We start from the raw sequence: 12,627 nt of genomic DNA, 5'->3' as shown, positions 1-12,627 counted from the left end.
GAATTTACCCATATGCATATAAGTGGGAAATCCATTCCAGCCCTTGTCTCGCTGCACACGACTGATGGAGATCGCTCCTGATGTTGCCCAGGACTGATAAAGGATGCTGGCTTGCTAAAACTCCAAAATGAGTCTTAGGTTATTTGTCGGCATTTATGGGAGCGTTGGGGCACCTTCCATAGGAAGGCAGGCTGAGAGAGCTGGGGTTGTTCAGCATGGAAAAGAGAAGGTTCCAAGGAGACCTTACAGTGACCTTCCAGTACCTGAAGGGGCTACAGGAGAGCTGGGGAGGAACTATTCACAAAGGCTTGTAGTGATAGGACGAGGGGCAATGCCTATAAAATGGAGAGGGGCAGATTTAGACTAGACATAAGGAGGAATTTCTTCACTCTGAGAGTGGTGGGGCACTGGCACAGGTTGCCCAGGGAAGCTGTGGCTGCCCCATCCCTGGAGGTGTTCAAGGCCAGGTTGGATGGGGCCTTCAGCAGCCTGATCTAGTGGGAGGTGTCCCTGCCCATGGCAGAGGGGTTGGAACTGGATGGTCTTTAAGGTCCCTTCCAACCTAAACTATTCTATGATTCTATTTTCAGTATCACCACAGTGCTGCATTATGGAGAGCACAGGGAGCCTGGGTGGTTGGCTTCACCAGGAAGCAGCTCTACAAGGAGCTGACCCCAAGCAGGGGGGATAACCCAGGGATGGTTGGGACCCTGGCCCTCAGGTCTGCCATCCCAACAAGGGAAAGCAACTTTCTTCCCAACTGTTTCATCAACAACTGCTGAAGGTTGTCTTTCGGTTCAAGGTCAAGCAGACCTGCATGGAGAACATACCCCAACTTTTCACCTCTGTTGCTCCTCTGATTTCTCACTGTCCTAGGAGCTGCCTGGGATTCTTTCACACCAAACACAGCATCAACAGCAAATATTTACTTCCCCAGCCAGTGTGGACTTGAAAAGTGCTATATGGACCTGTTTGCCTCCCTGAACAAAATAAGGTCAAAACATGAGCTGGATATAAAATGTGTAATACAAAGAATACCACGAAATCCACAGAAGTCCCAGTGCTGTTTTGAGGCCCCTATCTGCTTGTGAAACACTTGCCAGTGACAGCTGTAGACCCTGGCTGCCTGAGAACTCTAACCATACCTATTAATACCTGTGGGGGGGAAAAAAAAAATTAAAAAATCAGATGATGCATGGATGAAGAACAAAAACAAGACCACTTCCACAATGGAAAAGCTGAAGTCTCACATACGGAATTTCCAATGTGTTCAGAAACTTGCTTTACAACAAAAGGAACATTCTTTTTTCCAATTAACCCATTGTCACATCTGGAAGTTGCTCAGCCATTCCTCCTCATACATCTCTCAAGCAGCAGTCCATACAAATATGAAGAATTTCAGACCAAATACTACTCTGAGTATTCTCTTTTTTTACAGAGGATGATGCCCACCTTATTTTTACAGGCAAAACCACAACAATCAGTGTTGGATTTCACAGTGTTTGTCAGTGGGTAGATGCATGATCTATCCTTTCTACCAAGACTGAGTTCTTAGTTGACATTACAGCTGTGATTGCCAAAAGTCTGATACAGACTGCCCAGACTTGGTTACTTGTGGAGACCAGATGCAGCTTTCATCAAAGATTCTACATTACCACTTATGTTACATTAACATTTCATTACTGCAGTATGTGATTCTTGCATATATTACTGCAAATCCATCATGATAAATTCTGGAAACAAGGGGAGAACAAGATGGTCAATATTTAGAAAATGGACCATGCGAGAGGCAAGACAACTTCATGGAGAATTTCTATTCTTGCTTTCTGTGATCCTTCTAATCTGAGAAGATTTGTACTGATCTCTTTCACTACAACACCCTGTACACAGGGAAAGAAAACTCCCATTTACCTTTCAGCATTAGACTTTCCATGTGTGACTAGAAAAAAAAATATTAAGACATCTATGAAATTACAAGAGTCTGTGAAAATAATTCTGAACTCACGGTATAGTTCTAGGGCATTGTAGGTTTTCTTGTCACTGCAATTCCTAATTAATCAATCACCTTCAACAAAGCAAAAATGCATTAGAACTGGACAGCTTTTTTACTCCACTTAGCTATGGGCTAAGCAATCCCACGTGCAATTCAATTGAAATTAATATAAAAAGGCACATTGTTTTTCTCCTGAACACAGCTTAGTCTGGTGTCCAATTCCCAAGACTATAAATATTGTGAACAATAACCACATAGGTAGGTGAGGCATTCTCAAGGAAGAATCACAAGAACTGCTCTGAATAATACAAAAGGGAGCAGTAACAGAGAAGCTATTTCCAGCAGTCAGTGGAGGTGTTGTTCTGGCACAAGCAGTAAGAGAATACTGCAGAGCCAGGGATTTATGTTCCCTTACATTATGTACCCAGCATTAAGGTTGGAAAACTTACCTTTATTAGAAGTCTGGGAAAAGACAATACAGTGCTCTACAGCACTGCAACTCATCTCTTGAAACCTGCAGGCTTTGAACGTTCACATTGATTTATTTTTTATACTATTGAACTAGAATGATGGTACTTCTGTATGTTCTGCCAACATGTGCAAAACATAAGCCTTGAGTGTGAAAACAACTACTGTTGGTAGATACCTCTGGTTTTACTGCAGGCAGCCTGTGGTTAGCTCCTCAGATAGCTGGGACTAACCTATTAAAAGAGATGTGTGCCTGAATGTCTGGTCCCAGTGCTTTCAAAGATTATTCTCCCTGCATTTCAGACTATATGCTTTTGCAATGCTAACATATGTTTGATGCATGTGATACAAAGAAAAATAAAAGTAGCTTCCTTTATGTAATTAATAGCTAGTGTAACATTTGTGAAGTGTTTGCTTCTGTAAGACCACCTTTTAGGCCAGTGGGATATTCACAGAAATCAAAGTAATCCCTAAGTGTTAGCAGCGAGACTAGAGGCAGAACTAAAATGTGAGGTAGTGGTGTTTACAAATAAAGTTGTTAAACAACTCAACTTGTCCTTTCCCTTGTCTGCAAGTGTCTGAGTAATGACTCAAATACTCAGAAATATGTGATAATGTAAACTGGCACGAGGAAGCACACATAGAAACTCATTTGTCTTTATTTGGTGTCCATGGAAGACCGATGAAGATACATTCATCTTCCAAAATGTATATCAGTTTTTATTTACAGAATGGGATATACAGAAGTAGAAGAAGTCAACCTAAAATATTTTTTCTGAAAATTGCACTTGACAAGAAATATAATCATACAGGCTAATGTAAATTTAGATGTCCCTTCTTAATCAGATCAGTCCAAGTGATTCTAGCTGCAAGATGACTAAAAAGACATATACAATACTTTACATAATGCACAAAAGAACTCAGACTTTCCCTCATGTTATTGTCAGAATTGACCAAACCTGTGGTACTTATCTGGCACAAATTGGAACCAAAATGTGTTTAGATATGGCTGGCAATTTAAAAGCAAAATAAAAAAGAACAACAACAACAAAAAAAAAAAAAAAAAAACAAAACAAAAAACCCCACAAACCCACCAAAAACCAACTTACATCTAACATGAAGAGCTTCACAGAAGAAATACCCTTAAAAGAAGAATATCAAAAGGCTGTTTTGTTGCATGGATAGAGCAAGAGAGAGCACAGACCTAGAACCCAAAAGGCATGCAGTTGCTTTAAGTATTTACCACATATCTTGATTTATATCAGGCATCCTTCTGCTATTCAGGGCCTGTGGGATTAACTACAGTCTGAGTAGGGATAACATGCACAATTTCTTTCAAGATAAACAGAATGCTTACGAACTTAGTGATTGACTTTTCGCTAAATTTTGTGACCAGAAGTAATTCAGAGAGGCTAGAAACTATCCTCACTTCACAAAGAATAGCTCTATTAATACCGTTGAAGATTCAGGACAGAGATGCCATACGATCTCCGTATGTGCCTAGCATACATAAAACACCTTTGAGAACCTGTTAAGCATTTCAAATATAGTATGTATGACAAATTAGACCTATAATTATACCACTGTCTAATTACTTTGCTTTTCATGGTTTTGTTCACACAGGGGAACATGCAAATCTCCCAGCAGCCTGCTCAGCCCTGTCAGCTCTTCCTCATGTCTGATTACTGAGAGCACTCAACACTTCAAAAACCACTTGGCTAATAAAGACATGCCTGCACTTAAGTAACTCAGGGATGGATTTCCAATCAGCTAATGCAGACTTCAAGTAAAGCCTAAGACGGGGATAACATATACTATTGCACAATTCATTAATGTTCCATTGAATAAAATGAAAATTAAACACTAGGAAGGCTGACAATGTCTTAGTGCAGCTTTTGCAGTACAATGTTCCACCAGGAACAGCTTGGTAAGCAGTAAAACCGTTTGACAGATTGTATCAGACAGTTGTTTATTACAGAGGTGAATGACCTTGGACTGACAGAGAATGGGCAAAAGCAACAGTCAGTCTCTCAGGAAACAAGCTTACTGCTTCAAATGATTCTGATAAAAGTTATTTTCTTCACTTTTAATACATTGCCTGCTTACACAAACCTTCCTAAATGTGTTAGTAAAAATTATGTTGCTTTTGAAAACCATCAGATTCTGGTAATGGTTTTCAGCCATTATTGACATTACTCTGTTACAAAGCCAGCAAATGATTTTGTATGACAAATTCTTGAACACATTTAATTCTTATGCATTTTTCATTTTGATATTAGTATTTAAAAGAAGTGAAACTGTGTCTACATGCAACTATTTAAGATAAGCATTTTTAACTCTTCAGAGAAAAAAATTTTTCTTTGAGCTGTTTACTTGCTTCCTTCACTTCTGTTGCAGTAATACTAACATGATTTGAAATAAATTTGCCATATCCAATGTGGAAAAGCAAGAATATAAGCACACACTACCTATGCATGTTAATAACATATGGTTAAAACATGAGCAGAAAAAAAGAAAGCAATTGAAATCAGAAACAATAGTCTCTGTACTGCTCCTCACAAACTCCAAAATAAACCAGAGCTAAATACTTTAAATGTTGCACTTCCATAGTGGAGGTTGGTAGAGAAGATTCTGACTACTTCATTCTGCCTGGGGAGCATTTATCATCTGTCCCTCCTGCCTCCAAAAAAGTGTTTATTAGAAACAAGATTTAATCCAAACAAGACTTCTGGTAACTCGAGTAGCACAATTTTACTATCCAGGCACCTTGTCACATGAGTTCTGGTACACTATTTCAGACATCCTAAAAACTTGTATTAAAGCATGTGTAGAGGTTTGGCAATCCAAAATGGCACAGGAAATTTGTGCTTATGGGTACAGCCTTTAAAAAACCCTATAAAACAAATCCAGTGACATCAAGCAAACCTAAATAGGGTTATAATGGCTTTTGCCCAACTTCCTAGCTTTGAAGCCTAATCTTGTATTGAGAAGATTAAATGGCAATTAAAAAAAAAAATTTTGCTTTTTACACAAAATACATACTGAATGATGCATCCACTTAGGAACACACTTACCAGAGGTGGTAGAAGCCTATTATTCTTCTCTGTTAATGCCATCCAGCATAGTATATGCTACCTGTTATGTGACAGATGAGCACTTAGCCAGCATCTCGTCCACAGGGAAGTCTGAGTCTGCAAAGTCAAAAAACAAGCAACCTTCAATTATTTTATACCAGATCTCAAAACAATAATGCTGGCAAAGCAGACACAGCCAAGTGTGTCTCTATCTAAATTCACAGTGGACAGGAAATGCAAACCAACAAGAGTACAGAGATAGACAAATTATCTGGAAGGAAGATGGGTTACATCCTAGGCATCTGCCTGCACTGTGCTCAGCCTCTCCCACTAGCTCTTGCACAAGCTCGTTCAACCCTCACCAAAAAAATGCCCAGAATGAAGTTCACAAGGCTCTAGTCTACCCCATGGAACTACATCTAATTCAATTTTGCATTGTAAACGTGTTATAAACACCTGGACAAAGAAGTACAGATATATCCTTGATTTGGCCGGGGCAGTCTAAAACGCAGGTATCACTCCTGTAAGAATCAGGACATAATTTCGTCCTGCCTTACACTAGGAAAGAGGATTTTCTAGCCCCCCTTTCAGTATGTGGCCTGACAATCCATTTTCAACACAGTTTAAAGGTAAAAAACAAAACCCAAACCTATGGAATTCAGCACTTGCAGCAGGTCACAGCTTAATGCAGGCATTTCTCCTCCTCCAGCAGGAGTTGCTAGAGGGACATCTTTCTGGCTCTGTCACATACTAAAGCCAGGGAGCAAGCTCTGGTCAAATGACATTCCTCAAGAAGCAGGACCCACACAGATCTAGCAAAAAAAAAAAAATTATTGCCATAGTCTTTGTTTGCTTGCCATGGCCTGCTTCCAATTCATCTGAAAACTAATCCAGCTGCAGCAGCCCAGAGTTCCCATGGGCTAATTTGTTCTGCTCCTAGCCAGTAATTCAAAACATCTGCCTCCAGACAGAGTAAATTAACCTATACAAAACCTGGTGCTGTCACATCAAACTGCTTCTGGTCCTGGCAGAAATACAGGAAAGGTAACTCAGGCACTACTATATTACACACACCTGAATTAGAATAGCTTAAAGAGCAAAAAATATTTCCAGAATGCACAGACAAGCAGGCATGGGCCAAGGCGTCCTCCAAACTATAGCAGTTGATGCTGCCCTTTCACTCTTGAAAACTGACCACCCAAGTGCAGGAGCTAGGAAATTCATTCCCCAAGGCATGCCTCTCACTTTAGGGCTGCAGAAAGAGAAGATGTCATAGCATTTGCTATCTTGGCTATATTTGTCACTAGAATCCCCCTCAGCTACGACTGACTCAATTACCAGCATAACGTGTCACCTTAGGTCAGGTAACTAAGCTCAACTGTTCTGTTCCCCCTACTCCTTATACTCAACCAGAGCTCAGTAAACATACATCGTATTATCTTCTTTTCAGTGAGTTTGTGAACAGGCAAGAAACAAGAGGCTGTAAGCCATCAGCTGTCAGGATTTCCCCTAGACCTGAGGAATTGGGTTGTTCTCTCTCTCCCAGCTAGGCAGAAATAACACTGGGAATAAATTTGAAGAGCTTGGGGGAAATGGTGAACAGCTGCCTATCTCTAAAGAGACTAACAAAACTTGAATAAGATTTCAAATTCTTAATATATCACAAAACATTATTTCATTTGCAGACAAATCTAGGTGATTTGACCATATAATTATATGTCACTTCTTGCTCAGCACTTCATACATAGCCTTGACTTTTTTACTATTCTTGAGATGACTTCAAAACTCTGCCAGCTGTCCTTGACCTCCAACTAAAAGACTACTCTTGCCAAGCAAAGTATAATTTGCATAGAAGCAAAAAGGGAAGTATCCTTCACGCCTCCAAAATAATCTCAAGCCAAAAATCCCAGTAATAAAGAAACCCCATACACCACAAGAACTGAATTGCTGAAAACATTCTTTTTCCTGAACACAAGCAAGTGAAAGAAAATTTTGGCTCTAAAGAAAGGATTATTTTTGATGGAGAGTTTGTTTGCCTGAATAAACTTAACTGATTAAATAAAGTTACATTGAAACATTAGATGAGTACAAGCTTCCTATGAATGTCATACCATGGCCCACTGGACAAACAGTGGCATCCTCAGTGAGCTTTAGCCAAATCCCTGTTGAGAACATAGAAACTGCAGTTCTGGAGAGACTGGCAACAGTCACGCAGGTTTTCAGACAGATATTTGTAGCACATAGGACACAACCTCCCATTTCCAGTCCATGTTCTAAACCAGAATAGTTCAATTAACAATTTACACTTTTTCCTAGACAATCCCTACTTGAAATTACAAAACAAAGACAAAAAGCCTGTTGTAGCAACCTTCAAGCCTGTTGTAGCAACCTTGCCAAATTCAAACCCAACTGAAAACAATCTTATGAAGGTTTTGTGACTTTTCCTGTTACTAGAGGCACAGCCTATAATTCAAATAAGCCTTTTAGAATGGTGGATTTACCTTCTTTTATATGTCAACATCTCAAAACCAAGAGACAATGTAAAGGTGTACAGTATTTCTTGAAAATTAATATATCACACACGTACTGTAAAAATACAGCAACTCTTCATACAAGTTTCCTTGAAAACAGACACTTTATTTAGAGAAAATAAATGGCAAAGTTTATTCTCTAATGCCAGATGTATTGGATTTGTCTATAACCATGCAGTCCTATTAATTTGTCTGGTCTGGTGCATCTCCAAAGTTTGATTCATATCACAAAAGACTGGACAGTGTTTCTATCTCCACTGCCCTTTCAATAATGGAAAGAAAAAGGCAAAACAAATACACCTAAGCATCTTTTAACATATTTTACCACAAAATAATTTGGAAGCCTCAGTCCTGCAACCAAACCAAATGGTTCTCTTCCCACAAAGCCTCACTAACATGAGTTGAGCTTTACACTAGTAAAGGAGTCCGTTCACTGAGCACAAGGCTGTGGCAGACGTAGACACCCAAATCATTGTCTGTCAGGTTTCTGGCAAAAATAAAAACTCTTGACCCATATCCACCTCCAGGTTAAAACATGCTCCTTCTCAATAAAACTACTCAGTTTAGCAACAGCATGCTGATAGGTGTATGACTGTCTTGAAGATAAAAGTACTAAAAGAGAAATGGATATGATATGTACTGTCATATCAAACATACAGAAGTATTTTATTCTTGCTTCTGGAGGCTTTGGAAAGCTATGATCAGTAATGTGTTTTTTTCCCCCTCTAGTTTATGACAACCTCCTCCAGCATCCATTGCTCTTGCTTTGGAAAATCTGTAGTTACCATTCTGTTACACAAACATTTGCCTGAAAAGTATGACTACTCTCACACTGCAATGTTAACAAGTCAGGAAGGAAAGAACGGTTCAATGTTATTAGCATAAACAAGATTTAAATAATAAAAAAATATAGAGGAAAATTTCTGCAAGGAAAACCAATGATTCCTTATGCCATTGGATTAGAATACACAGGCTTTAAAGCAAGCATAAATTGTACTTTACACATGTCAAATTATACCCTGATACAAAAATGTACAGGTGATCTCAGGCCTCATTTACTTGGAAAAATTGCACTGGTTTAACTTCATCCAGTTTTCAGATGCTGTAATTAAGCCATATAAAATGATTATGTTGTTTTAAGGATGTTTTATTGTAATTTACTCTATATCAAAGGATATCTTTTCTGCCCTAAGGCAAAATATGAACTCATATCAAAGTAAGCATCCACACTGCGCAAACTTTCCATAGCCTTAGTACAAATACAAATGAGAACACACTCATCATATTGTTGACTCTTCTCTGATCCTTGTAACACACATCTCATTTGATTACAATAACCAGATCTTGTTGTATCCAAATCAAATTAACTGTTCATAATATCTTCTTCATAGAAAACTTTTGCCTAAGTTTATTCTCATCCACACAGTTAGGGAAAAGAGGCTGTTCCAAACCAACAACAAAACAGCTCAGTGCTTTCTACTTGATAGTCTGGAACAGCTGCATTCTTTTAATTGTTGGTTAAGTTTGATCTAGTAACATCACAGTAAGTCGCTGTTTGTTTGGGTTTTTTTTAAACATGGTCCACTACTTTTGCCACAAATCAAATCATTAACAAATAATGACAGCTGGGTCAACACATATTACTTCAAAAATATGTCCTGAGTTAGAAATCTCCATTTTAAATAAATTAAGTCTAAAATCCCATGCATTTTGACATAAAAATACTTACATTGCTACCAATGAAAAATATGCCTGTACCAACTTTCAGAAAAGAGAAAAAAAAAAACCAAACACCACATCAGCCAAATGAAACCTCTTCTTCAATATTCAGAAGTCTGTATTACAATTATGACCACACCATTAAAATGCATTGGGGTACACCTTCAGCTCTGCAGATATTTTAGCTGTAAGTATGATGCATGCTCACTGAAGACAACACAAGTCAAGAGCTGTTCTGCATCCTGTGAAGGTCTTTGAAGAAGTGAATCAAATAGCGTTGCCCCTTCACATCGCAGCTACACAAGACTGGCTCCTAAGACTTAGCCAATCAATTAATCATACTTTTTTTCTGAAATGTAGCACATAAATCTTTCATTTGGCCTATAATTTCCAGAGAACAATCGGGTATATGAATATTTTATCTTCCTCCTAAAAGTCAGAATCGCCTTCCTTCAGCACACTACTTTTCTTTCTGGAGATTCTACCAGCCTTTACTGTAGTTTTCCAAGGACTCCCTCTCCACAACATTTTACAGCACTAAGACTCGGCAAAACCAGATTGCTGATGTTCATTGTTTGAAAGACTTTTTTTTTTTTTTTTCCTCATTTGGACTTAGGTTTGAAAGCACGTGCATGGAATTGAACTTCTTTTGTTCATTTCTATTATAATTTTTCTGTTGATAAACAGATCCTTTTGATAACATTACCACCTATAATCATAAGAATATGCAAGCACAAATATTAAGTGAGACAAAGATGAAGATAGATGCATATTCTTCATGCTCCTTAAATACGATTATTATCTGTCACCTGCCTCCCCCAGCATGGCACTCGCTTTTACAGGGCAAGCCTGTGCATCCTCTCCACACAATCCATTGCATTGCAGTTATATTGCACTTGTAGCTAACTTTAGCATAACTACACCATGCTCGGAACCTGTGAAGATTTATGGATACACTTGCTGTAGCCAGTCTCCCTGAAGCTTTAACAACTCCATGGACAAAGTCATTCACTGAGGTAAGCCTTCCCAGGCACAAGTTCAAGGAACAGAGGATGCAGAGATGGTGTCTTGCCAGGGCGTAATGGTAACCTATTGAAGTGGAAATAGCAAATTACATTCAAACAGAGAAGGCAGTGAAAGTATATGCATGTTAAAGAGTATGACTCTTTTCTCATACCTTTGTCCATAACGTTACTAAACAACATGAACTTGCAGACTCTCTATTGCTGCAATTACAGTAATCTCCCAGATAAAATCGGTACAGCTTCGATCTGCAATCTAAGTAATTTCTGAACCCTATAATCAGTTTTATTGGAAGAAGGACTCAGACTGTTTCATTTCACAAAGAGTAAATAGTTCATTTCTAGTGGTTTTCATATTCTCTGCATTTTCTAATATGAAATTAAATACATTTGCTTTTATCCTCTGATTTCCAATATATTAAGCAGCTGGTGCTCAGCCAAGAAATCTCAATATCCTGAAGAACTGAGCCACATGTTGTGGAACTTACTGCTCAATTGCTAGGTTAATGGCAACAGTCTCAAAGAAGTACAGTAGAAATACCATCGGTGATGGTTATCACTGGCAGGTCATTCTGTAATTAGCGGGGACGAGTGCTGTGTCCAAATACCTCTACTGACCAAACATGGCAAGGTGAGTTATACACCGTAATCAGAACAGAGAAAGACACCAATCACCCTCTTTATTCTGGACACTTCTTACTAATAAGAATTGTACACTGAATAAATACAGCAGTACAGCCATCCAGTGTGTCACTGTGCCATCTGGCCAGCTCATGGTGTATATCTTGCATGAATTAAACACTACAAACATATTTTTTTTATGAGCCTGCCATGGCTCTTCAAATCACTGATAATTCAGCCCACCTGAAGGACCTTATTTTCTAGTCTACTTTTAGTTTCCAGCATGTACAATTCAAGAATTTATCAAGGAAATCCATTTTTGGCAAATAACTGAAGGTATCTCCATGCCTCCTTTAGATCAACCTTATGGAAACTGGAACAGAGATGAAACTTCTCATGCATTTCAGAGTACAGGAAAATTCAGTATGAATATGACAACACTTGCAAAATAGTACATTAAACAATGATAACCATCTGTCATTGCAGTGTAACATACATGTTTGAGTAACAAAATTATGAAATAAGACCTTAGAAGCTTGATCATACATATCTGAAACCAACAGGAGTTTTGCCTCTATTTCAGTGGGGACAAGGCAAAAGTTAACTGATACAGGCAATGTTTACCGACCTGTTAAATGCTTGGCAGCTCTCACTTAATAACAACAATAATGCTGGGCACAGATTGAATTTGAAGTCTGGCTTAAGATTTGCCTTTCATGCCCTATTGAGCACTGATATCTTTCAAAATTCTGGATGTCTAGTGATACATCTAAATTCAGATAATGGGTTCCTTTGACACTATACTACAAGATGTACACTAAAACCTATTACAGCCTATTAATGCACCATTCTTAAAACACAAGTTACTCAGAAAAATCTAAAGTCATAGATACATTCACTCTTAAAAAATCCTTTTGGAGTACATTAGCTTCATAAAATGGATAATCTCAGCATGTCATCCTCTGCTGCTACTTTATAACAATGGTATACATAGCATTGCTATCAAAAACTTACAGCAAGAAGCATTCACTTTTTTAGAAGTGTCTAGATCTGGTAGCTGAAGAACTTATGAATCATTTGATACAAAACTATTGCAACAGATTTCATCATGTCTCTTGACTGTTCCTGTGAGAATGTAGATTTACACCTCCTTTCTCCCCCGTAGTTTTAATGAGCCCGACTCAGGCATTACAGCAATT

This window comes from Cuculus canorus, chromosome 1 (assembly GCF_017976375.1).
Source record: "Cuculus canorus isolate bCucCan1 chromosome 1, bCucCan1.pri, whole genome shotgun sequence".
Taxonomy (NCBI): Eukaryota; Metazoa; Chordata; class Aves; order Cuculiformes; family Cuculidae; genus Cuculus; species Cuculus canorus.
Note: the sequence above shows the minus strand (reverse complement) of the source record.